This window comes from Sturnira hondurensis, unplaced genomic scaffold (assembly GCF_014824575.4).
Source record: "Sturnira hondurensis isolate 20B ecotype Veracruz unplaced genomic scaffold, ASM1482457v3 Scaffold0025376, whole genome shotgun sequence".
Lineage (NCBI taxonomy): Eukaryota > Metazoa > Chordata > Mammalia > Chiroptera > Phyllostomidae > Sturnira > Sturnira hondurensis.
The window spans coordinates 1134521-1161621 of record NW_028098007.1 but is presented as its reverse complement, the minus strand read 5'-3'; the positions used below and the strand labels follow the sequence as shown (position 1 = coordinate 1161621).

At 40.0% G+C, this 27101-nt stretch overlaps 1 protein-coding gene across 2 annotated transcripts in view; it reads right to left on the bottom strand.

Annotated features, from left to right (window-relative positions):
* Positions 1–23466, bottom strand: part of TESK2 (testis associated actin remodelling kinase 2) — a 122014-nt gene extending 98548 nt beyond the window's left edge. For both annotated transcript variants that reach the window (XM_037039532.1, XM_037039533.1), the window contains exon 1: positions 23148–23466. The gene's annotated coding sequence lies outside the window, so the exon portion shown is untranslated. The remainder of the gene's footprint in view (positions 1–23147) is intronic.
* Positions 23467–27101: the final 3635 nt, after the last annotated feature.

Here is a 27101-nt window from a genome sequence, read left to right as displayed (position 1 = left end):
ACATGGAGGGTTAGCAACAGGGGAGTGGGAGGAGGAGAAGGGGGGAGAAGGCACAGAAAATAGCATAGACAGTAGGTAGAAAATAGATAGGGGGGAGGGCAAAAATTGTGGGGGAAATATAGAATCTAAAGAACTTGAGACACGTGGTTATAAACTAAGGGGGGAGAATGGTGGAGGAGGGAGTGTGTGGGGGGAGGGGAATGAAGGGGGGGAATAGAACAACTGTAATGGTATAATCAATAAAATATATTTTTAAAAAAACTATATGCAAAAGCAACTTTAAAATACAGTATTGATTAAACAGAATAGTCCAACAGAAGTGACTGTAGAAGGCTCCACACTATCTGGTACATAAGTAAAAATAAAAACACAAACCTACTTTTTCTTTTAGCTTATTTCTCCCTACTTCTATGTTTTGCCCATGAGAATTGATTTTAAGGGTCTTACACAAAATACAACGTGACTCTTCAGTGGGTAAAATGCTTTAATAAATTTGGCAAATACAAAACTCAGACTACCTTTACCACCTCCAACCAGGGAGAATAATGGCAAGGCTCCCAGGGCCATCCTTACTATGTGACCCTGACTGCCAAGCAATACCAGAAGTCAGTGCCACTCTACCCAATATGAACCAATTGAAGTTCCTTTCCTGCAATTGGAATTGAAATTAACATATTCCAGTCACAGTCTGACTGCTTTCTAAAAAGGAAGAACCATGTTGACTCAGTAGTATTTGCCGTGGCCACTTTCTACCATGCAGACTAGATGGCAGAAAAAGCCAAGAAACTGAGGCCAAGATGCAAAAAAAAAAAAAAAACCCCAACAGACGCAGAGAATTTGATTTTCCTAATGTGCACTAGTCCCTAATTCCTAAGGCCCAAATGCACCCTGGCATAAAATAATTTTTCAAATGAAGATCTCTCTGTATCTTCAAAAACAAATTATATTTGCTTAAGCTAGTTTCATTAGAACTTGAACAGAAATAAGAATAATCTGCGTTCCCGAAGAATGAAACCATTAAGTACCACTATTAAACCTCTGCCAAAAGTGGCAACAGATCACTAGATCAAAAATTTAGGATTATGAGCCCTGGCTGGGTAGTTCAGTTGGTTAAAGCATCGTTTCACTACACCAACGTTGCAGGTTCAATCCCCGGTCAGGGCACATATAAGAATCAACCAATGAATGCATAAATAAGTGAAACAACAAGTCATTCATTCTCTCATATTCTCTCTTTCTCTCTCTCTCCCCTCCTCTATAAATCAATAAATAAAATTGCTTTAGTTTTACAGCCAGTAGAGACCATAAAATTATAGTCATTCGTTTTATATTTGAGTAAACACAAGGCCCAGAAACTCAGAATAATTTGCCTGTAACTATAAACTATTTACTAACAAAGCTAGACTTAAAATCAAGGGTAGTACATTTCCAAAAGTATTTCTACTGATCATCTGCTTTAAAATTACCCAAAGATCTTATTTAAAATCAAGATGTTTGGGTCTCAACCTTGGCCTCCTAAGTCAGAATTTCTTGGAGACTTGGAAATTTTAACAAGCTCCCCAGTGATTCTTATGTATACTAAGATTTGAAGATCCTCTACAGCAGAGAGGGAAAATAGTAATAGCTTTTTTTAAAAGGAATTTTACAAGCATTTTCTCATTTATTCCTCAAAATATGCCACCAAGAGGTGATGCCCATTCTACAGAAAAAGAAATATAGTCTCAGGAGGAAGTAAGTTGCCCGAGGATACACATTTGCTAGAACCAGAACTGAAACCAAGGTCCACTCAGCACCAAAGCTCAAATCCCATATCATTACTTAGTTCAGTGTTTCTCCACTATAAAAGTTGTAAAGAGATAAGCTAGTCATCTAGGTAGAGAGGACTAGGACTTGAGTGCAGAGGAGGGCCAAGCTAACTGTAATTTGGACAGAAATAGAAAAGAAGAGAAAAGAAGCTTAACTTTTAAAAAAACAAAATATAAGATATTGAAGTTAAAACAATATATAAAACATAAGTGATTGCTAAATTAACTAAATTAGATAGGCTTGCCATCTATTGAATTTTTCATTTTTTTAGATAAATTTCACTTTGATTGAAATACATTGTTAACCTCCACAGAGACCTCAAGAATAGAATCTGCCCTGGGGTTGACAGATTCCATCCTCTATAGTCCATTTTAAGGCCTGGAAGACAGAATTGTTCATTGCAGCCCAATAAATTGGTTTTACTTTCTCAGGTAGGTGAGAGGAGGTAAGAAACTGCTAATTCCAACTGGGCTGATTTAGGTGGAGTCTGTGATGAGTTTCACCACAGCACAAAAGCCTGAAATTTTAGGTATTTTTATTTTGATTAAAATAAATAGCTTTGTGTCTTGGTTAGCAGCACTTTTCAAAAGGGGCAAAGTATTTTTTAAAAGGTATATGCTTCCAGAAACTCTTGCATATAAGCACAGGAGCCCTGAACAAGGCTACTCATTCAATTTTAACAATGTATGTAATAAGAGGGAAAAGTTAGTCAGTAGGCTCAATACATAAATTGTAGCACATTTTTTCAATGAAATAAAGAGCATTTATAATGAATAAACTATATCCAGCAATGTGGGTGTATTTTAAAAGTCTACTAAGGACTCCCAGTCAAGATGGCGGCATAGCAGACATAGCTCACCTCTTTGCACAACCACAACAAAATTACAACTGAAATATAAGACAACCATCACTCAAAACTGACAGATACTGAGTTGAACGGAAGTCTGACAACTATGGAATTAAAGAAACCACATCCACCCAGACTTTAAGAGAGGCACAGATACAGAACAAGCTGGTCACACATCTATGTATGGTGATAAAAATTTGAGAGGGATATCTAGGGAGCAAGGAGTTCCAGCCTGAACCCAGGCCCCCCAACCCAGGTTCCAGTGCCAGGAAGATAAGTCCCCACAACTTCTGGCTGCAAACACCAGCAGGTACTGAGTCCGTGGAAGACACTTCTGGAGACCCAAGCGGCTCCCCTTAAAGAACCCACACATGGATTCACCTACTCAGACTCACTCCCTCTGGGCTCTGGCACCAAGGTGGCAACTTAAGGGGAGGCCGAGGTGTCTGGCATCAAGGTGAGCAGAAGACACTGTCCCTTTTCTGGGCCCTCCCCCTACAAATGCAGAAGACTGGTGTCATATCTAAGATTCCATCAACCTGGCTAAGACAGCTTGACCTGTCTTGCAGATTCCCAGAGACTCCATCCCACCCAACTTACCAGCACACCCAAGCTGCTTTTCCTTATGAATGGCTGGTCTTTGCTTTTGCTTCACAACTTCCTAAATCCTTTTAAACAAGTAGCAGCTGGCCTCAGTGAGCCACAAGCCCAGAACTAGCAGCCTAGGTTCACAACTTGCCTTCTCCTTGAAATCTCCAAGCCAAGCACAAGTAGCAGCCATTTCAGATTGCTTTATCACTCTGGCAGGGTGGTCCCAGGTAAAACACAAGTAGAGGTGGATCTTGGCCAGCACCACCCACGAAACCCCAGGGCCAGTGCACCCAGTGGACAGATAGAGACCTCGTCACAGCACAGCCACCCTGCCCCTGCAAAGCTGATCCTCCCCAGAGGGTGGATGTTGTTGAAGATAAACGGTCACAGCCAGTCCTTGCAGCTGACTGACCTGGGTAAATCCCTCCCATTGATCTGCCAACAGCAACCAAAGAGGAGAGTATACTCAGCCCACATGAAGAGTGCGCCTCGAGCACCCAGCTTGGGTAGGTGATAGGGGAGGCTGTGCCACTGGACCCTACAGGACATCTACTACATTAGGCCACACTACCAAAACAAGCAGCCAAAGTAGCTGTACCTAATACATAGAAACAAACACAGGGAGGCTGACAAAATGAGGAGACAAAAAACCTGGCCCAAATGAAAGAACAGATCAAAATTCCAGAAAAAGAACTAAACAAAATGGAGATAAGCAATATATCACATGCAATTCAAAACATTGGTTATAAGGATGTTCAAGAAACTTAGGACCTTAACAGCATAAAAAACATCCCGTCAGAAACACTAATTGAAATAAAGAACAATTTACAGAGAAATAATGGTAGAGTGGATGAAGCTGAGAATCAAATCAATGATTTGGAACATAAGGAAGCAAAAAACAACCATGCAGAACAACAAGAAGAAAAGAGAAGTCAAAAAAAATGAGGATAGTATAAGTAGCCTGTGGGACAACTTTAAGCAATCCAGCATTCACTTCAGAGGGGTGCCAGAAGGAGAAGAGAAGAAGCAAGAAACTGAAAATCTATTTGAAAAAAATAATGAAAGACAAATTCCCTAATTTGGTGAAGGAAATAGATATGCAAGTCTAGGAAGCACAGAGAGCCCCAAACAACATGGATGCAAAGAGGTCCACCTCCAGACACATCATAATTAAAATGCCAAAGATAAAGCGATGGGAGGGGGGTGGGGGAGAATGAGTGAGAGGTGAGGGGATTGGGAAGTACAAATAGGTGGTCACAGAATAGCCATGGGGATATAAAGTACAGTATAGGAAAGGGAGTAGCCAAAGTATTTACATGCATGACCCATGGACATGAACAAAGATGGAGGGATTGCCTGAGGGATGAGTAGTGCCGGGTGGAGGGAGCAAAGGGGGAAAGAAACATCAGAACAACTGTAATAGCAAAATCAATAAAATATAAATTTTTTTAAGCCTATTGAGTAGGGAAAAGAAGCAAGTTGCATTTAGTGGTATCATTAAAATTTTTAAAACCTGCAAGACCATCCCTATAGTATATCATTTTAATAAAAAGTACCCTGGCAGGTATGGCTCAGTGGATTGAGCACCGGCCTGCAAACTAAGAGGTCATTGGTTCAATTCCCAGTCAGGGCACGTGCCTGGGTTGTGGGCCAGGTCCCCAGTGGGGGTGTGTGAGAAGTAACTGATCAATATATCTCTAACACACTGATATTTCCCTCCCTCTACTTCTCTCTTCCTTCCCCTCTCTCTGAATGTAAATAAATAAAATCTAAACAAAACTATAAAAAAACAAAAATAAAAAGTGTATTTTTAAAACATATAAAATAGCCCTGGCTGCTGTGGCTCAGTATTGAGCACTAGCCTGTGAACCAAAAGGTCACCTGTTCCATTCCCAGTAAGGGCACATGCCTGGGCTACCAGCCAGGTCCCCAGTTGGGGGCGTGCAAGAGACAACTAATAGATGTATCTCTTCCACATCAATGTTTCTCTCCTTCTCTTTCTCCCTCCCTTCCCCTCTTGTTATTTACAATAGCCAAATGCTGGAAACAGCCTAAGTGCCCATCAGTAAATGAGTAGATCAAAAAACTGTGGTACATTTACACAGTGCAATACTACGCAACAGAAAGAAAGAAGGAGCTCCTACCTTTCATGGCAGCATGGACGGAACTGGAGAATATTATGCTAAATGAAATGAGCCAGTCGATGAAAGACAAATACCTTATGTTCTCACCTATAAGAGGAATCTAATGAAATAAACTAATGAGCACAACAGAACCAGAAACAGAAACATGGAACATTCTGACAGCGAGCAGAGGGTAGGTGGGAGAGGGATAATGGCAGAAAGAAGAGCAAGGAGCTAGTCAAAGAACACGTATGAATGACCCATGCACATGGACAACAGTGTGGGGACTGACTATGGGATTGTGGGTTGGACTGGGCGAAGGAGGGCAAAGGGGGAAAAGTTACAACTGTAATAGAACAACAATAAAATATTTAAATTTCTGGAAAATACTTTTTAAATGAATAAATTAAAATATTTTTTAAAAATATAAAATAATATATATTATAGAGAGGTGGGACAGCATATTGATTCAAGGTATAGCCCCTACAGCAATCCAGGTTCAAATCCTTGCTCTCTCTATATAATGTAGCTATATGAGCCTGGTCAAGTTATTTTAAAACCTCTCTACACCCCCAGTTGCCCATTGTAAAATGGACATAAAAATAGTACCTATATTATAACATTTTATATGTATTAATTTATTTAATCCTCATAACAACTGTATGTCTAAAAACGTGAATCAGAAAAATGGACAGTAAATTCGTAAGTAGTAGTTGGTTTGGTGGGAAAAAAGAGAAATGAGATAAGAAAGGGAAACAAAGGAGATTTCATCTACAGCACTAATATTTTGGTTCCTTTTACTAAAAAAAAACTATAGAAAACAACACAAAATGATAAATTCACTATTTTTTTCTTTTTTTATCCTCACTCAAGCACCTCTTTTCATTGCTTTTAGAGAGGCGGGGGTGGGAGAAGAGAGAAAGAGACACATTGATGTGTGAAAGAAGTATTGATCTGCCACATACGCCCAGTCCAGGGACTGTATGCACCCTGATAGGGGATCGAACCACACACCAAGTATGTGCTCGGACCAGGAATCCAACCCGCAACCCTTCAGTCCACAGGACAATGCTCCAACCAACTGAGCCACACCAGCTAGGGCTAATCTGACAAATTTTAATTAGTATTAAAAGACAGCGAAAAGTGTGTGTAGGAACACTCTAAAAACCACATCCTATTTTATTTACTTATTAATTTTAGAGAGAGAAGGAGGGAGAGATAAAGATTGATTTGTTATTTCACTTACTTATGCATTCATTAGTTGATTTTTTTTTTAAAGATTGTATTTACTTATTTTTAGAGAGGGGAAGGGAGGAAGAAAAAGAGAGAGAAAGAAATATCGATGTGTGGTTGCCTCTCACATGGCTCCCACTGGGGACCTGGCCTGCAAACCAGGCATGTGCCCTGACTGGGAATCGAACCAGCAACCCTTTGGTTTGCAGCCTGAGCTCCCTCCACTGAACTATGCCAGCCAGGGCTCATTCGTTGATTCTTGTACGTGCTCTGACAGAGGATCAAACTTGCATCCTTGGCATATCAGGACAATTTTCTGACCAACTGAGCTACCCAGCCAGGACACCAAATCCCATTTTAAATCTGAAAATGATCAATTTTAAAATCAGAAAATAGGAGTTCCAATGGCACAATTGATTAGCATACAGTATTTATAAAATCAGAAAATATATTCATTAAAAAGTATAAGATTTTATAATGTTTTCAGCCTCTGGACTACCTTTCTTGGTTTTATTTGTTGAATATTTATTACTGTATAGTGCCCCTTAAGTATACATTTTTGGGGAAACATAGACAACTACAATTGCTGTCACATTTACTAGAAAGATGTAATGACTTTTAAAAATTCAGGTTTCCCTCTGAAGAGACTACTTGATTCAAGAAACTACACTTTGTTGACCAAGAATAATGCATTTTAAGCTTGTAGAAACCTGTAATTCTTAAATGAAAACTGATGATACTGTGATATGCTTCCCTAAAAATATTTCAGTTAGTGTCCCAGGGGTTCTCATGTGAAAATTTATGGGGCAGAGTTTCAGGAAGGAGTTATGCACAATGGCAGGAGTGTGGAGTAGGCACATTTTAGCGCACAGGCGCCAGGAAAGCTAAATATCCTCCAATGCATAGAAGAGTCCTATACAACAAAGAATTGTCCTGCCCTAAATGCCAATAGTGCCCCTGTTGAGAAAACTGGTTAGAAAAGTTTAAACAGTTTTGTTCTTAACCTAGGAAATAGCCTTTAGCAGTCTTTCAAAAGTGCCCAAACTGCACTATCCAGTGTGGCTCAGTTGGTGGGAGTGTTGTCTCATGCACCCAAGGATCATGGGGTCTATCCCCAGCCAGGGCACATGCCCAGGTTGTAAATTCAATCCCTGGTCGGGGTGTGTGCTAGCGGGTGACTGGTTGATGTTTGTCTCTTGCACCGACGTTTCTCTGTCACACTTCCTCTCTCTAAAAGCAATGAAAAAACATCCTCGGGTGAGGATAAAAAAAAAATTATGTTGCTTACCAGGACACAAACCATTTTTTTTTTTAGTAATTATGTTCTCAATTTCAATATTTATAAACCTGGAAGTTCAAAACTATTTTTTCTTTTCTACACAGGTATGTTTGTCTTTTCAAAGGCTAGTCTCACTTGGGACTGATTTATTATATTTCACAAAGAAGATACAATTAAAGCTCTGAATGGGGAAAGTAATTTGAAAGCTATCCATAAAAAAGTCAGTGACTCATCCTATATGTAATGTTATATTTTACCTTTCCAAACTAGGAATTCCACAAATCATTTTCCAGGAAATCAAGGAAACTTTTTTAGGATTCCCAGTTAGACCACACTCCTGTATTATATAGTTCTTGAAATAATAACTGCAGTCACCATATACTATGAGCCATGCATTCTCCCAAGTGTTTTGTGTATGCTTTCTCTAATCTTCATGACAACCCTATAAGATAGATATTATTGTCTTCAATTTATATTTTTTGTCCCCATCTGTGTATATGTTTATTGATTTTAGAGAGAGAGGAAGTGGGAGGAAGAAACATCCATGTGTTGTTCCACTTATTTATACATTCATTGGTTGCTTCTTGTATGTGCCCTAGCTGGGGAATCCAACCCACAACCTTAGCCCATTGGGATGATGCTGTACAAACTGAACTACAGCATCATCTCCAATTTAAAGAGGAAAAAATTAAGACACTGAGAGATGAACAGACTTGCCCAAATTCAAACAACTGATGACAGACTCAGGATCGAAAGTCAGTAGCTTTAAATCCAAACCCTTCCCACTATGGATGTCTCCTCCAAAAACATAGTTAAATTTCTGTGAAAAAAAAAAAAAAGATTTACATATTAGCTAATTAGAATGCTACTATTCCCCATCCTGCCTAACAGCAGAGACTAAAGAGTATACACAAGACTAAAGAGCTCCACCAGCCCCTGGAGCAAAAAGCCTTCAGTCACCCAATAACATTCCACAGACATAAAAATTAGTATTGCTTTAAACAGATTGTCTAAAGAATGGATGCCAAGCTGACAGAACAGATATTCCAACTCCCAGTCACTCCTTCTTTTCCATGCTAATGTACAGTATTTGTGTTTCTTTCTTTTTCATTTCACAGGAACAAAGCAGATGAAACTTCACTGTAGTGTAGATGCAAATAAAATTCTGCAATGCTCCAACATGTAGCAGGATATGGCAAAGCATCAGCTGGCAAACAAACATCTTCAGTACCCACCCAAATATGGAATCATGTGTGCACAAAGTCGGTAAGGAAGTTCCACAAAGTGAGTAAAAAGGATTTCTGAGAATTCAGTGGACTTTTACACCCTAGGTATAAAGAGTAGAAAAAGAATGCAAATATAATAGTCTAATCATATTTTGTTTTCTTTCTATAATCATAAAAAATCCCTAAGTGATTCAAAATTAAACAAGGATTTGTTATGAATAAGACATAGCCCAGAAAAAGAATATCGACTGGTACATTAGCTCTGTATATCAAGACCAACCACATGGCAAATCTACATAACAGGTTTGTTCAGCTACTATCCTTTCTATGAACCAATATAGCAAATACAGACACATTTTAGAATGACTGCCTAATTACAAAATAAAAGAGATACTGCTGAACCTGCCTTCCTGCTGTGAAATAATGAGTTGCAGTTTCCATTCAAACCAAAGGCAATCTAACATAAAGACTGGCATCCCTATTTAATTAGCCGTGAATATACACAATGGCATATATTAGTGACAGACAGATCAAAAGCTAGTTCTTAGAACTGTATTCTCTCTTTTAGATAAGAATCTTCTATTTCCTATTATAACTACAATCCATCAGGCCCTAGACCATGACATAAAGCAAACTTAGGCTAAAAGCTGTAAAGGCTTTTGGAGGTTAACTAGTCCAGTCTCTTGGCCAATTCAGAAACTCCCTCTATTAATGGACTCAAATGTTAACTGGGTTCCCACTAGGTACAAGGCATTATGATGGGTGCTAGGTTTACTAAGCATTTACTATACTCCACACACTTTCCAGTGCTTTATATTTAATATTCATAAAAGCCCTATAAAATAGAATATTATATGTTTTACAAATGTGAGAAAAAGCATGAAGGAATTAGTTAACTTGTCTAAGTTCTCTCGGCCAAGAAGTGGTAGAGTCATTATTCAGATCCAGGCACTGTACTTTATTTTTCTTTAGATTTTTATTTTATTTTTTTACGGAGGAAAAGAGAGAGAAACACCAGTGTGTGGTTGCATCTTGCAAGCCCCCCACCAGGAAACTGGCCCACAACCCAGGCATGTGCCCTACACTGGGAATAGAACCTGCAACCCTTCGATTTGCAGGCTAGCGCTCAACCACTGAGCCACACCAGCCAGGGCCAGGCACTGTACTCTTAATCACTATACTAAGACAGTATAGACTCTGTGGAAGGACATAGAAAACCAAATGAAAAATGATTTCACCCTCCAGGGGCTTAATGTCACAGGGAAGACACTCATGTCTATGAGTACAATTCAGGGTAATAATTGCTAATGACAGATTATAAGTAAGGAGGGCTTCATGAAGGCACTGACAGTAAGGACAGACAACTAGGAGAGGAGATAGGAGACTTCAAAAAGATGAGAAAGTGGATATAGTAGATATAAAAAGTACCCAGGATGACTCTCAGTTTAACACAAATCCTTCCCGTGTTTCTGGTTTGAGTGATTGGGGAAATGACTAGCTATTTACCAAAAAGGAGAAGATTGGGGAAGAATGTAAATTCTTTGGTGATCTTCTGAATTTGAAGTGCCTAAAGGAAAAAGTCTGACAATTTGTAGGAAGCAGTTGGGAGACACCACACTGAAACTCAGGAGAAAGAACCAGATTGGAGGTGCAGACTTGAAAGTCATTAGCATTTACACATATTCTAAAATTTCCCAAAGTAGAGAATATGAGTAATAGGTAATATTTACTGAGATGCTACTATATGCCAAGGCCCAGTCTCCTCCACTGTGTCCTCAGGTGAGATCAGATGAGAAGCTGAGCGGCTCAGTTGATTGGAGCATTGTCCCAACAGACCAGGGTTTCAGGTCCAATTCTCTCTCTCCCCACCCCTCCTCCCTTTCCTCTCTCTCTAAATTGAAATTTAAAAAAAATTTTTTAAAGGCCAAAGGCCCTGGCTGGTGTAGCTCAGTGGATACAGCACGGGCCTGCAAACCAGACAACTGAGGTTCGATTCCCAGTCAGGGCACATGCCTGGGTTGCAGGCCAGTTCCCAGCAGGGGATGCACAAGAGGCAACCATACATTGATGTTTCTATCCCTCTCTCCTTCCCTTCCCCTCTAAAGATAAATAAATAAAAATCTTTAACAAATAAAACGTTAAAAAAAAAAGGCCAAGGGAGCATCAACATACACAGGATGAAAAAGAAACAACAGAGATAGGAATAAAGGAGGAGAAAGTATGTCACACAAACCAAATGTGAGAACAACAAATATATCAAATGCCACAAAGTGGCCAAATAATGTGAACAAAAGTGTATACTATCACAAAATAAGCAAATAATGTGAAGAAAAGTATCCACTGGATTGCATTACAAAGGCCAGAATCAGTTCAGCCTACTATGGCACTACACTTACTACACAACAAATAGCTCACTAATATTCCAGCAACCATTCTATTATTGGAAAGTTTTGAATATTACAAAGCTTAAGCACAGTACCGTGTTCAAATTCTGACTCTGAAGGAGAATTAAGAGTTACAACAACTAAATAAGGATATTTGATTGGATCCTGATTTACACAAACAGTTATAAAAGACAAGTGGAAAAATCTTAACAAGAATTACTATTAGAGTATAGTAATTATTAATTTTATTAAATATGATAATAATATTAAGATTGTATAAGACTTATTTGGAGATGCATCTAGAAATAGAGGTGAAATATAATGTCTGTATATGCATTAAAATATATCAGAAAAAATAAATGTAGCAAATTTTATAAAATGTTAATAATTGTTATATACAGGTGTTTGTTACATTTTTCTAATAATAACAAAAACAGGCTTTGGAAAAAAAGATGATAACTTTTGTCAATAAAAATATCTAGCAGATAAAAAAAGCAGAGTTCACAAACACCAACACTAGAAATGGAAAAACCAACTGGTCTCATGTTGTATGTATGAGTACTTGTTGCATGGAATGAAACTTTCTAATAAGGCAGTATATACATATTAAAAAAATGCCGCATTTCAAACAGCTTATATGGAAGAGCAGATGGAACATACCGTCGCTAACTGCTAAAAAAGGATATAGTGATGACAAAGATACTGATATTAAACTGTAAATATGGATAAAATTTCACAAAAAAAGAGTGGCAGTGGAGGAAAACAATTTTTCTAAAATAATATACTGTTTTGTATTATTTAAAATGTGTATATGGCTAAAATTAAACAAGACAGATTTTTTTAAAATCCTGATTCCAGCCCCAGCTGGAGTAGCTCAGTGGATTGAGTGCAGGATGCAAACCAAAGGGTTGACAGTTCGATTTTCAGTCAGGGCACATGCCTGGGTTACAGGTAAGATCCCCAGTGGGAGTCACGTGAGAGGCAACCACACATTGATGTTTTTTGTTTTGTTTTGTTTTTTTAATATTTTATTTATTTATCTTTAGAGAGGAAGGGAAGGGGAGAGGGAGAGAAATATCAATGCATGGTTGCCTCTGGTGTGTCCCCTGCCGGGAACTGCCCTGCAACCCAGGCATGTGCCCTGACTGGGAATCGAACCTCGATACTCTGGTTCGCAGGCCCGCGCTCAATCCTCTGAGCTACACCAGCCAGGGCCACACACTGATGTTTTTGTTCCCCTCTCTTTCCCCCAACTTCTACTCTCTTTAAAAATAAATAAAATAAAACCTTATAAAAAAATTCTGCTTCCAACTTAATACCTAAATAATTTTGAGCATGTCACTTACCTTCTCCCCTCATCTATAAAATAGAGATAAATATTAACTATGCCTCACTGTATTATTATAAGAATTAGATGAGTACATACTAAGGAATTAAAGAATAAAAAGGCATATATGAAGATCAGGACTTCCGACCAAGATGGACACATAGGTAGATACACTTTGCCTCCTTGCATAAGCAAAAGGACAACAACGAATTTAAAAACAAAAAATAACCAGAAACTGCCAGGAAATCAAATTGTATGGAAGTCTGACAACCAAGGACTTAGAGAAGAATCATTCATCCAGACTAGAAGGAAGGGTGAAGATAGTCAGCCAGGGCAGAGGACTTGCAGCAAGGCAGTGGCTGGAGGACCAGGCAGCCACACATTTGTGTGCAGATAAACTAGGAGGAACAACTGGGGAGTGAGACAGACCACAGAACCCAGGGTTCCAGTGCAGGGAAACAAGGCCTTAAAACTTTTGACTGTAAAATCCTGTAGGGGTTGCTGCAGCAGCAGGAGAAACTCCTAGCCTCACAGGAGAATTTGTTGGAGAGATCCACAGGGTCCTAGAACATACACAAAACCATCCACCCAGGAATCAGCACCAGAAAGGCCCAATTTCTTTGTGGGTAACAGAAGAAATAACTGAAAGCTGGCAGAGAGCTGATCAACTGGCATGTTCCCTCTGGGATGCCTCCCCCACACACAGCACCACAATGCAGAGACACGGGTTGCCCCACCCTGGTGAATACCTATGGCTCCGTCCTTTACTACATCGCAGGTGCACCTACACAAAAAAATGAAAGAACAGATCAAAGCTTCAAAAATAGAACCAAGCAATGAAGAGATAGCCAACCTATCAGCTGCAGAGTTCAAAACACTGGTAATCAGGATGCTCACAGAAATGGTTGAGTATGGTCATGAAATAGAGGAAGAAGTAAAGGCTACAAAAAGTGAAATAAAGGAAAATGTACAGGGAGCCAACAGTGAAAGGAGAGAACCTGGGACTCAGATCAATAATCTGGAGAAGGAAGAAATAAACACTCAACCAAAACAGAATGAAGAAACGAGAATTCAAAAATGAGGAGAGGCTTAGTTAGGAACCTCTCGGACAACTTCCAATGCTCCAACATCTGAATCATAAAGGTGCCAGAAGGAGAAGAGGAAGAGCAAGAAATGAAAACTTATTTGAAAAAATAATGGAGAACTTCCCTAATCTGGAAAAGGAAATAGACTTACAGGAAGTCCAGGACATTCAGACAGTCCCAAAGAAGTTGGACTCAAGGAAGCACATACCAAGGCACATCATAATTACATTACCTAAGATTAAAGAAGAGAGAACCTTAAAAGCAGCGAGATAAGGAGACAGTTACCTACAAAGGAGTGCCCCTAAGACCATCAGCTGATTTCTCAAAAAAAACCTTGCAGGCAAGAAGCGGAAAGAAGTATTCAAAGTCTTGAAAGGCAAGGACCTACATCCAAGATTACTCTACCCAGCAAACCCATCATTTAGAAGGGAAGGGCAGAAAAAGTGCTTCCCAGATAAGGTCCAGTTGAAGGAGTTCATCATCATCAAACCCTTATTCTATGAAATGTTAAAAGGACTTATCCAAGAAAAAGAAGATCAGAAATATGAAGAGTAAAATGACAACTCACAACTATCAACAACAGAACCTTAAAGAAAAGGGGAAAAAAAACTAAGCAAACAACTAGAACAGGAACAGAATCACAGAAATGGAGATCACATGGAGGGTGATCAGAGGGAAGTAGGAGGGGTCCAGGGAATAAGGAGCATAAACGGTAGGTACAAAATACACAGGGTGGCTGGGGTCGGGGGTGGGGGGTTAAGAATAGTAAGGGAAATGGAGAAACCTAAGAACTTTTAGGTACAACCCACCATGAACATGAACTAAGGTGGGGGAATGCTGGTAGGAGGGGCGGTACAGGGCAGAGGGGAATAAAGGGGAGAAAAAAATGGGACACCTGTAATAGCATGATCAATAAAACTTATTTTTAAAAAAGAAGCACCAGACAGGGTGTCTGACACACAGTAACCATTTAATTAATGAGTTCCCCTTCCTCTCCCTCCCCTTTCTCACCCTTAATCCTAGTTCTGGTTTCTGAAAGTATACAACAAATTAAGGCTGGATTTTTTCTTCTTTATGATAGCTTTTCAGTGACTTTGTCTTCTCCAGTGCAAATATATACACATCTTTCAGGTTTCCCAAGGAACATGGCATCAAAATCTCCCTGGTTACCTTCATCAAAGTTTAGCCTTAATTGCCCTCCAAGTTGTCAAAGCCTCTCTCAAACACAATAGCAGAAAATGTACACAATATTATGTATATGATCTAACTAGGACAAAATTGAGTGGGACCATTATTTCCCTTATTGGATATAAAAAACACTGTGACCTTCTAAATACACTAAATATATCTATAACTTTGTATGCTGAAACATGAAACTAAACACTAGAGGGGTGTCAAACTCATTTTCACTGGGGGCCACATCAGCTTTGTGGTTGCCTTCAAAGGGCCGAATGTAATTTTAGGACTGTATAAATGTAACCACTCCTTAAACAGTTAAGCAAGAGCTCAGCACTGCCACTGGGTAGAAACAAGGTGCCAGGCCGGATAAAACAAGGTGGAGGGCTGGATTCGGCCTGCAGGCCGTGTGTTTGCCACCTGTGAATATTGGACCTCTCTGAATAAGCTTAGATACTAAAGTACTACGGGGATGTATAAATTTTCAGGATAATGTTTCTTTGGATAAACTTCCCTATTTGATTTCAAGAAGACCTGAACCACTAAGATCATGGCCACTAAGATCAGATAGGCAATTCACCTCTTTTTCTGATACACTGAGTTAGAAGGCTGTACCAGAGAGTATGGAAAAAAGAAATCGAGAGGAAAGAGGAAGTTAGGTTCCTGGGATTAGGGTAGGCTGTTCTAGAGTTCATATTACAAAGGTCAAAGAAGGAGTCTGATAAAAGGGAAAACAAAATAATAACATGAACTTATATAAAAATATTTTTATTCAAACTTCTTTCTCAGATGTATTATTTCCACTAAACAGAATATTTTATAGCTATTAAAAATGACCATTACAATAAACACACAAAGATATATGCACAAGAATATTAACTCACATGTTGTCAGTAACAGAAAAAAACTGGAAGCAATCCAAATGTTCATCAGTTGCACACCCATATAATTTAACATTATATAGTTATTAAAGGAATGAGATAAATTCTATGTATACTAACTGAAAGATGTCCAAATTTCACCATTAAGTAACAATAGCAAATTGTAAAAAAATAGAATGTATAGTGTAATTTTTTAAATATAATAATAGTAAACACTAGCATATGCCTAAGAAATAATGCAGAGGAATACATATAGTACTAAGTTGCCATTTTGGTGGAGGAAGGGATTATATGAAACACTCATTTTTTATGGAATACATTTTTATACAGTTGTTTTTAACAATGATCACACATTATTTTGTTTAAAAAATAAAGATGTGAGCCCTGGCTGGTGTAGCTCAGTGGATTGAGCACAGGCCTGCGAACCACACGATCCAATCGTGGTTCAATTCCCCGTCAGGGCACATGCCTGGGTTGCAGGCCAGTTCCCAGCAGGGGACTCACAAGAGGCAACCATACATTGATGTTTCCCTCCCCCTCTCCTTCCCTTTCCCTCTAAAGACAAATTTAAAATTTTTTTAATTGTTAGAACTAAAATCCATCCTTTTATCCTTTCTATAATAGCCTAGACTACAAAATATAAAATTTATGATACATGTTAATGGAGAAAGAGGCAAATTATATAAAAAATAAATAATTACTGATTATAATTATATAAAATTATGAACTAGAAAAGATAAAGGAATTATACTAAAGTCATAATATTATTTTTCTACCCGCTGCTGCCGGGTAGAAACAAGGTGCTGGGCCGGATAAAACAAGGTGGAGGGTCAGGTTCAGCCCTCGGGCCTTGTGTTTGCCACCTGTGCCCTAGGGAGTTGGTGATGACAATACAGACACACACTCAGGAGAAGAATCTGAGAGGATATGATCTAAAATGTTAACAATGACTATTAACTCTTTGAGTCTTGGGAAGATTTGAAAAATTTCATCTTCTCCTTTAAAATCATCTCTGTTTCCCAATTCTTTCTTAATCAACATGCATTAATTTTCTAATCACAAAAACTGTAAGAGGCCCTTCCAAATTACAAACTTCTACCCATCAGTAGAAATACAACACTCAAAGTAAATAATGTGCAAATCAGTGAACCATGTGAGAGCAAAATAATTTCTGAGAACTTTTAGTCAGATTCTAATTATACCTCATACAAAGGACACGACTAAAGTATGCAAAAATACTTCAGGATTCCAGTCCCTACTTTTGAAAATGACCCCATGCAAATTGTCCAAGGAAACCACTGACCACAAGATCAATGACACCCTAGTTTTCCACACTGCAGAAGGCAAATTATGTCATTCCACTATACACAATGCAGTAGAAGAGCTGACAGCCCCTATACAACTTGTTCAGAAGACAAATTCATAAATAACACCATGTTACATGATTTATAGTTTACAGTTGATAAAGCACTTTGACCTTCCCAATAATTCCATTTTGTCACTCCTATTGGACAGATTGCAAAACTAAGGATTCAAAGGGAGAAGGCCTTTCTAACTATGCCTCAAAGTCTAAAAGGTATAAAGGAAAAGACCAAGAAGTCTGTCTCCATAAAAATCTAAAAGTTCTACACAGGAATAAAATAAAAGAAGTCAGAAGATAGTACCAAAATGGAAACAATATTTGCAATACCACAGACAAAAAAATGATCTTATATGTACATGATATGTATCATAGTTAAAGAGAGACCTAAAAATTAATAGGAAAGAAAGCTATGTATGACCCAACAGAAAAACAGGTAAACAGATAGTTTACAGAAAAGAAAAATGACTGACCCAACATAAAAAGATGGTTGACCTTAACATAATTTTTTTAAAACTACTGAGGTATCATCTTTCTCTATCAGATTGGCAAAACTTCACATTTGATAACAGCAAAGCACAATATTAACAACAGTGATGCTGGAGCCAGAAAGCTTAACTCGTATTTCTGCCACATTAGCTGTGTGATTTGGGCAAATCCCTATTCCTCAATTATTCATCTGAAAAATGGAGATAATAATAGTACCTATCTCAAAGGGATGTTAAGATTAAATGAGGTAACATATATAAAGCACTTAGAATAGTGTCTGGCACACAGTAGGTATCATGAAAGTATTAGCTGTGGTACAGCTAATGTTGCATGAACAGGCAATGTATATTGGAATGATCACTAAGAAAAGCAATTTTGCAATATATTTCATAGTTATATATGTACATATATCCTTTGACTTAGAAATCCTACTTTCTACATTATATCCCACAAATGCCCTTACACACGTGTAAAATGATATTTGTTCAAGGGTTTTCTTTTTCTTTTTTTAAGATTTTATTTATTTATCTATAGAGGGGAAGGGAAGAAGAGAAGGAGAAATATCAATGTATGGTTGCCTCTCGTGAGTCCCCTGCTGGGAACTGGCCTGCAACCCAGGGATGTGCCCTGACTGGGAATTGAACTGCAATCGTGTGGTTCGCAGGCCCGCGCTCAATCCACTGAGCTATACCAGCCAGGGCTCTAGGGTTTTCATTATAAAATTGCTTATATCAAACCCTAGAAGCAACACAAATGTCCAACAAGAAGAAAATAGTTAAATTATGATACATCTATTAAATGGAATATTATTTAGGTGTTTTTTGGGTTTGGTTTGGTTTTGCTTTTTCAGCAGAAGCTCTCTGTATACTGATCAGGAAAGTTTTCTAAGATATATTAAAGATATAGTAAGTAAAAAAGCAGTATGGGGATGAGAGAGGGAGAAGGTGCAGAACAGTGGGGAACCAAGGGCTAACTTTTGCATGAAAAATGGGAAAAATATGATAATACATAAGCATTTGCCTAAAGAAAGTCTAAAAGAATATAAAGAAACCAGTATCCTGGCCTGGCAGCTCATTTGGTTAGAACATCATCCTGATACACCATCCTGATGCATCCTGATGCACAAGTTTGAGGGTTCAATCCCTGGTCAGGGCACATGCAAGAATCAATCCATAAATAAGTGGAACAACAAATGGATGTTTTTCTCTCTCTCTAAAAATCAATGGTCTTTTAAATTAGAAAAAGAAGAAAAAAACTAGTAAAAGTGGTTGGGAGTGGACATGGAACTACAAGGATGAGGGACAGGTATAGGAGTGACACTTTCACTGCTTATACAAAACATAAATAGGCAACTATTTATTTAACTATTTGAATGTATCTCTTAGTCAAAGATTAAGTTTTAAAAAATACTAAAGCTCACCCTGGCTGGTGTTAGCTCAGTGGATTGAGCACGAGCCTGTGAACCAAAGGGTTGCTGGTTCCATTCCCAGTCAGGGCACGTGCCTGGGTTGCAGGCAACTTCCTAGCAGGGGCCAGTTCCCAGCAGGGGACACATGAGAAGCAACCATACATTGATATTTCTCTCCCTCTCTCCTTCCCTTCCCTTCTAAAGACAAATAAATAAAATTTTAAAAAAATACTAACGCTCACAGAAGATAAGAAGTTTGCCTACAATCATATAGCTAACAAGGGTTCGTTATAGGCATTCGTTTTCCTTGTATAACACTACTTTTCAGAAGTTTTCGGTAACAGAAGACTTAAAAATTACCACAAGTAGGCTTTTCTCTGAAACAACCACTGCCTCTGAATGCTCAGCAAAAACAACACTTATGTGACCATGCTGAAGTCATCTCCATATGATGACTTGGAAAATAGTATAAATACTCACTGTTGGTCCAAAACATTCACTATCACCCACACTATACAATGTAATGACTGGGCTTCATTTACTGAAAGGAGATGAGATTCTCATAAAAGTCCTTATAGGTTTCAAATTCCAACACAACATTCATTTGGCAGAACAATAAAGTGTACAACACTAAGAACACACCTATAAACACTTTCACATGGGGGAAAAACATTAAAACAAGTAAAATAGGAAATGAGTACATGTAAATACATAATTTTGTTTACAATTAACATAAGTACAAAACGGTATTGAGGAACCTTAGGTGGTGAGTCCCTAGCCTCTCAAAATATACTTTTAAACAGAACTAAACAGGGCCATCTTTGCCAAATCACAAAGGATTTGTATTTGAAACCATCCCATATATACGTTTGTATGAGAGAATAACACACATATCCAAGGCACCAAGTATCTGAGGATCTCAACATTAATTCACACACAACATCCATACTACCTAGTACAACTATCTAGCAAGTGCCAAGAGCCTCCGACTCAATTTTGAGTCCCTCAGTTCTAGGCAGCCCCAGCTACAGGATCCAATATCTCCTCTGTTCCATTTCCTGCTAGCATACTGGGTAACCATGGCATTCATACTGATGACATTCAACATACTTAGCCCCTTAACCTTCCACTACTTCAATAAACTATACTATCACCTCTCAACAGCACTGAGGCAGTCCCACCCTGTTCTTTGTTTCTACCTTGAAATAATAAACTCTGTATTCCATAGAAAAACCTCAGCTTCAACCACATTTCTGTTTGTGTCCTTACTCTCTAAGTACACCAGCTCCTCTGAAAGTTTTACTTCTTATAATCCCAGCTTGGACCCTCAGGGCCCATCATATCTCTCACACTGCCACTACCAGTGTGCAGTTACTCTCCAGTTTATCATTTTTTCTTGTAAATTCCATTTCTGGATTAGCCTAACCATCTTTTTTTGCCCTCTTATTGTTAGGCTGCTGGAGAAAGTGTAAAATCCAAGCCTATTACAAATGTATTATTTCTAATTTTTACTGGCCCCTCAAGGTGGTCAGCAATCCTTTATTTTTAACTCCTTAATCCATTCATTCCTCTTTAATTTTCCACTGAAGGTTTCCATGGTCATAATCATAATACTCAAATCAGAAACTCCCCACAGTACATTCCATCTCCAGAGATAACTGACTTCACAGAAAAATGATCACATCAAAAAAATAAGGCCATCTGTCAAACTCCCTCACTTTCTCTCTTTCCCTTCATCACCTCATTATCCACCTTGACGTCTATCCTTTTGGTGTCAAAGAATAAAATGCCCAACATATTCCCTAGGTAAATTTTCCCTCAACTTAAGAAACTGTTTCACCCATACAAAAAAGAAAAAAAACACATGTGCCATAGTGGAAAGAACAGAGCTTTCAGAGCTAGACGGACCTTATTCAAATTCTTGCGCAGGCCCTGGTGGGATAGCTCAATTGGTTAGAGCATTGCCCCCATAAGTCAAAGTAAATGGAACAAGTCAATATTTCTGTTTCTCTCTCTCTCTTTCTCAAATCAATCAATCAAAAAGATACAGGGTCCAGCAGAAGTAATGCCTGCTTGAGCGTCCTTGGCAGGGTAATAATATGGTTGTAATAATTTATAGTTTTAATTTGAACATTTCACCTAAAATGTCACATGGTATGCTAGGATATTATGTCACAGAATTACATGCTTATGATTTTGTAATAAGAGTTTGTAACAAAAAGGGGCATTATTTGTGTCATACCCTATATATATAAAAATTCTTGCCTATAGTCTTCTCAACTGTAAGAGGGATACTGATTGCTAAATCACAAGGCTGTTGTGATCTACGAAACATCTTTATAGTACCTGACATATAAAATATCCTCAATAAAGATGTTTCACTATCATCCACTCTCCTCCACCAACCACACTTGTCAATTTTACTCACTGCCTCCCATTTACTCCTCAATCCATCATGATCTGACTACTGCTGTCATTGCCATCGCCATGCTATCTAAAGTGTCTTTCAAAGGAAACAAGTGATCTCCTAATTGCTAGATTCAGTGGTTTCTTCCTACTCCTCATTCTACTTGACCTCTGGAGCACCTGACACTGATGGGAACCCCCTCCCTTGAAATTCTCTCTTCCTCTGGCTTCTATTACAATGCCATTCTGTTCTAGTTCTCCTCCCAATCCTTTAACCTCTCCTTCTCAGTGTCTATTACCCTTCAAACAATAATGTTCCTTTTGGTCTGCAGCCCTTTTCTTCTCCTCTTTCACTCTTACCATCCATACTAAGGCTTCAGTATTCTCTGCTGATCCCTCAAATTTACATATTCAGTTCTAACCTTTCTCCCAATTTTCAGACCAAAATTTCCAGTGGCCCACAGTAATATGTGGGAAACAACTCAAACTGAACTTGTCTAAAACCAAACTGTCTTCCCTCAAAATTGATTATGTTCCCCCACTTCAATTAACACTACCAATCCACCCCATCAGCCCAGTCAGAAGCCTCCCCCTAATTCTGTCAACTCTACGTTGAAACCTCACAGAATAGCATGGCACTCTCTTCATTTTTCTACCACTACCCCAGCTCATTCCCTCTGATCCCGATCAGCACCCTAGCTTCCTGCCTACCTAGGCTTTCTGCCACCACACCGTGGTCTTCACTTTCGATTCTTCCTCCCCATTTTCATCAGAGATAATCAATCATAACAAACTCCTACTTACAAAACCTGCAATGAATGGCTCCCCATACCTACAGAATAAAATCCAAATTCTTCAGCAAGGTGTTCCCAGCGGTATAAATGGAAAGGTTTTTAAATCAGACAAACCGGAGTTTCCCTCTAGCTAAACCTGAATACTGGCTTAGTCCAGAGTCTCCAAAGCGAAGGATAAAAGGCAGAGGGGGGAAGAGGAGGGAAGTGAAGAAGAAGGACACAGGGAGGACGAGAGGCGAGGGAGGCAGGAGTGTCCGAGGCGAGGGAACGTTCCTTCCAGGTAGAAGTGGATGTTCCAGGGAAGGGTGAGTTTGAGGGAAGCGAAGTGCGGGAGACCAAATCTCCGAGGGAGGAGGAAGCTCCGAGTGGAGCTGGAGGTCTCAGAAACGGTTCTCTGAGGAAACGAAGGATTCCCGAGTTTCTGAAGTGAGGAAAGTCCCTGAGAGGGGTCAGGGGCCAGGTCCACGACTTGAAGGAACTTCTCACGGGTTGCAGGCCTCCGAGGCTGAGAAGATGAGGGGTTTGGGGTGGGGGTTGTGCCGGGACCTTGAGGAAAGTGAGAAGGGAAGGGGAAGGGGTCCAGGGATGTCCCCCAGCAGCCGAGAGGAGCACCTCTGGCAAGTGAAAAGGTCCTGTCGGTGCCGAGAGACGAGAGCTTTCCGGAGCCGAGGGGGTGTAGCAGCCGCGCGCCCGTGCCCCGGATTTGTGCCCCACGCACTCTCTCGGCGTTACCTGAGGCGGGACTGAGCTGCCCGAGGGGTGCCTGCGCGAGCGAGAGGGGGAAGTGGCGGCAAAGAGGGAGCATAGTAGCTCTCACAGCTCCGAGGCGGCAGCGGCTCTTAGCCTGCGGAGGTGGTGGGGGTCCTTCGCACTGAAGCCAGCGACTCCGTGGGGCGAGCAGCAGCGGAGGACGAGGAGTGCACTGCCATGGCCCGGCACTCAGACCGCTCCCCCCGGCCCGTTTGGCGGGGCCAAGACGATCTGGCCCGCGAGCCAGAGAGGGCAGATGGAAGATCCGCCGGAGTCCCCTGCCGCCAGCAACTGAAATTACTGCCCAGCCGGTGGGAGGCGGGGCGGGGCTTCGATGAGCCACGCCCTTCTCGAGCCCTCCCACTAGGCAATTATTAATCAACCAACTGGTGGAATTGCCCAATTAGAGTCAGGAATGCCACGTGGTATGAGGGTGGGCACGATGGGCGTCCAGAAAAGCCAATCAAGAGCCCTAGGCGCCAATCCTGGAGGATGAAGGAAACCAATAGGAAGGAAGTGAGGGTAAACACTGAAGAGGCAGTGTGTTGGAAAGAAGGTACCGGGACTGAAGGATCACACCTGGTAGAACTCCAAGTCCATGAGCCTCGCAAAAGGCGGGACAGTAAACACAAAATGGACCAATCAAAATTCCAAACATATAAACTAGTGGTAATTGACGAGCCCCGAAGAAAATGGATTAGACTGGCGCGGCTTTTGGGTTGGTGAAGGTATAGTTAAGTAAAACTATCTGTTTACGGAAAAGTCCTGTGAATGCAGTGTCCTTCAGGATCTCAGTATACTGGCTGAGAAAAACTGTTACATAAACAGTAACTGTATCAACGACTTGAGATAGTAGCAGCAGTGGGTAGGGTTAAACCAAATGCTGACGGAGTAATTAAGCTAGGCTAGGAGATTAATTCTGGTGAAGGCTTCTGGGAGGAAGTAACACTTTAGCTGGCTTGAAAACAGGATTCTGAAAGAGCTGGGCAGAGAGTAAAATTCTACTCAGCTATTCAACAAGCACATATTTCTTCATGCGCCTGGACCTCAGGCACTGAATCTTATGCCTGAGCAGATTGCAACAGGTCTAGGGCTTCTAGAAGGTGCCCTGGTGGTGTGGCTCAATGGATTGAACGCCACCTGCAAACCAAAGGGTCCCCGGTTGGATTTCAGGTCAGAGTACATGCCTGGGTTGCAGGCCAGGTCTACAGTGCGGGGCACACCAGAGGCAACAACACATTGATGTTTCTCTCCCCCCCTTTCTCCCCACTTCCCCTCTCTAAAAATAAGTAACTTAAAAAAAATAGAAGGGCAAGAACAGGCAAAGGAACCGTGGAAGATGGGCCTTCTTGCACCAGCATTCCCTGGGGTTAAAGATCACCTTTCCTACATATTTAGACTCAACTGTCAAGGTGAGTGGGATTTGAATAAGTAGTCCAGCCTTATCCTCGGTTTCACTTTCTGTAGTTTTCAGTTACCCATGGTCAATTGTAGTCTGAATTCCAGAAACAACTCATGATTTTAAATTGCAGCAATTCTGTATAGCATGATGAAATCTCATGTAATCCCACTACATCCCACCTGGAATGTGAATCACCAACCCTTTGTCCAGCATATCCATGCTGCATATGCTACCCACCTGCTGGTTTGTCACTTAGTAGCTATTTCGACTGTCATGTTGCCATTGCTTCCGTTCAGGTAAACTAACTCTTAATGTCTCATTCATCTCTTCACATAGGCATTTCATCATCTCACAAAAAGTATGAGTACATTACAATATTTTGAGAAAGACCACATTCACATAATTTTAATTACTGCATATTGTCATAATTATCCTACTTTATTTTTAGTTGAAAATCTTACTGTGCTTAGTTTATAAAGTTTTTTATTATAGGTATTCATGTATAGTAAAAAACAGTATATATAGGGTTTGGTACTCTAATTTCAGGCATCCACTCGGGGTCTGGGAACATATTCCCCATGAATAAGAATATAGGTGGTATACATTCCTGGTAGCAATAAAGTTTTCAAAGGATGTGTGGTAGGACTTAAGAATGTGAATTAGCCCTGGCCAGTGTGATTCAGTGAGTTGAGAGGTGGCCTGTGAACGGAAAGGTCGCCGGTCCAATTCCCAGTCGGGACACATGCCTGGGCTGTGGGCCAGGCCCCCACTTCTGGGTGTACAAGAGGCAACTGATGGCAGTTTCTCTCTCACACTGATATTTCACTCCCTCTCTTCCTCCCTCCCTTCCCCTCTCTCTAAAAGTAAATAAAATCTAAACTAAAGAATGTGACTTGGGCTTCAATGCCAAATTCGTCCTTTCTTTTTTATGTTGTATACAAAAGATACCTAGCCCTGGCTGGTGTAGCTCAGTGGATTGAGCACAGGCCTGTGAAGCAAAGGGTCGCTGGTTCGATTCCCAGTCAAGGCACATACCTGGGTTGCAGGCCAGGTCCCCAGTAAGGAACACATGAGAGGCAACCACATATTAATGTTTCTCTCCCACTCTTTCTTCTTCCCTTTCCCTCTCTCTAAAAATGAACAAATAAAATATTTTTTTTAAATCTTAAAAAAAAAAAAAAGATACCTAGCAGCACAAAAGCCTCAACAGGATAGTTTTAGGAAGATTGTTAGTTCACAGACTCTCTAAAGGGAGAAAAGCAAGCACCCTACCCTGGTCCCCATGGCCCAAAGCCTTTTCTGTATTATTCTTCTGGAAACAAGTCATGTGCTGCCACCTGGTGACAGTTCAAATACCACTGTTCCACACAGCCATTAAATGTTTCTGCTGTTACAGTTCTGGCACCCTTACAAACCTGTCTCCCACACTCTAATACAAAGTAGTTGATGAATAAGTAGAGTACTGGTAGCAAGCAGAATTAAATAATGCCACCATGACAGATGTATGACCTGACTAGTAAAAGATTTAAGTCAGGCGTTCCTACCCTGACCAGGTGGTTCAGTTGATTGGGTATCATCTCACAAAGCAAAAAGTTGCCAGTTCGATTATTCCTGGTCAGGGCACACACTTGGGTTGCTGGTTCAGCCCCAGATGAGGCACATATCAAAGGCAACCCATTGATGTTTCTCTCTCACATCAATGTTTCTTGTCCTCTCTGTCTCCCTCCTTTCCTCCCTAAAAAACATTTCTTAATTAAAAAATAAATTAATAAAAGTCAGGGCTTCCATATACATGGTTCATGAGACTTGATGGAAAGTGTTGGGGGGCATTTTTTGTTTGTTTTTTTTAACAAGCTGTTTGATCGCTTCTCAGCCTTTTGGCTAAGATCAAGTAAACAGCTTCTGTTTGTCCCAGGCCTGGTCTCTGCCATCCCACGCTCAGCAATCTCCCTAATGCTGAAGGGTAAGAACCAAGGATCACCTTATTCAGGTGTCAAAGTCCACTCTTTATGATCTGTTATGCCAGGGCCTTGAATGCACCCCATAAAGGAAGTAGTTCCTGCCATCGGCCTTTTATGATGCTTTAACCATCTCCTCCTCCCAACTGGACTGAGCTAAGAGCTGGGACCTTTAAATGAGCCCAATGCACACCTTAGCTCAAGGCAAATACATACCAGAACTGGTATGTATCATGCTCAATAAACATCCACTTTGATGAATGGCATTATCTTTTGGCTACACTTAGACATGGAAGAGATCTCATGAAACTTCAGTGAGATACTGTTACTACAAAAATCCCGTCTAGAATACAAAGCCCAGGTAAAAAGAAAGTAATGCTTCTCTTAGTCTACCTAGGAAGATATATTTTCCAAAGAGCAACCCAATGGTGGAAGGATCAGAATCAGTAGCCACAAAGCATTTTTTTAATGAAATAGGAAGTACCAAAGTACATCACTCCTAGTAAGCATAGGTATTAAATCATTAAATGTTTCAGTTAATAAATATACACATATGTACTTACTAAGCTATAACGT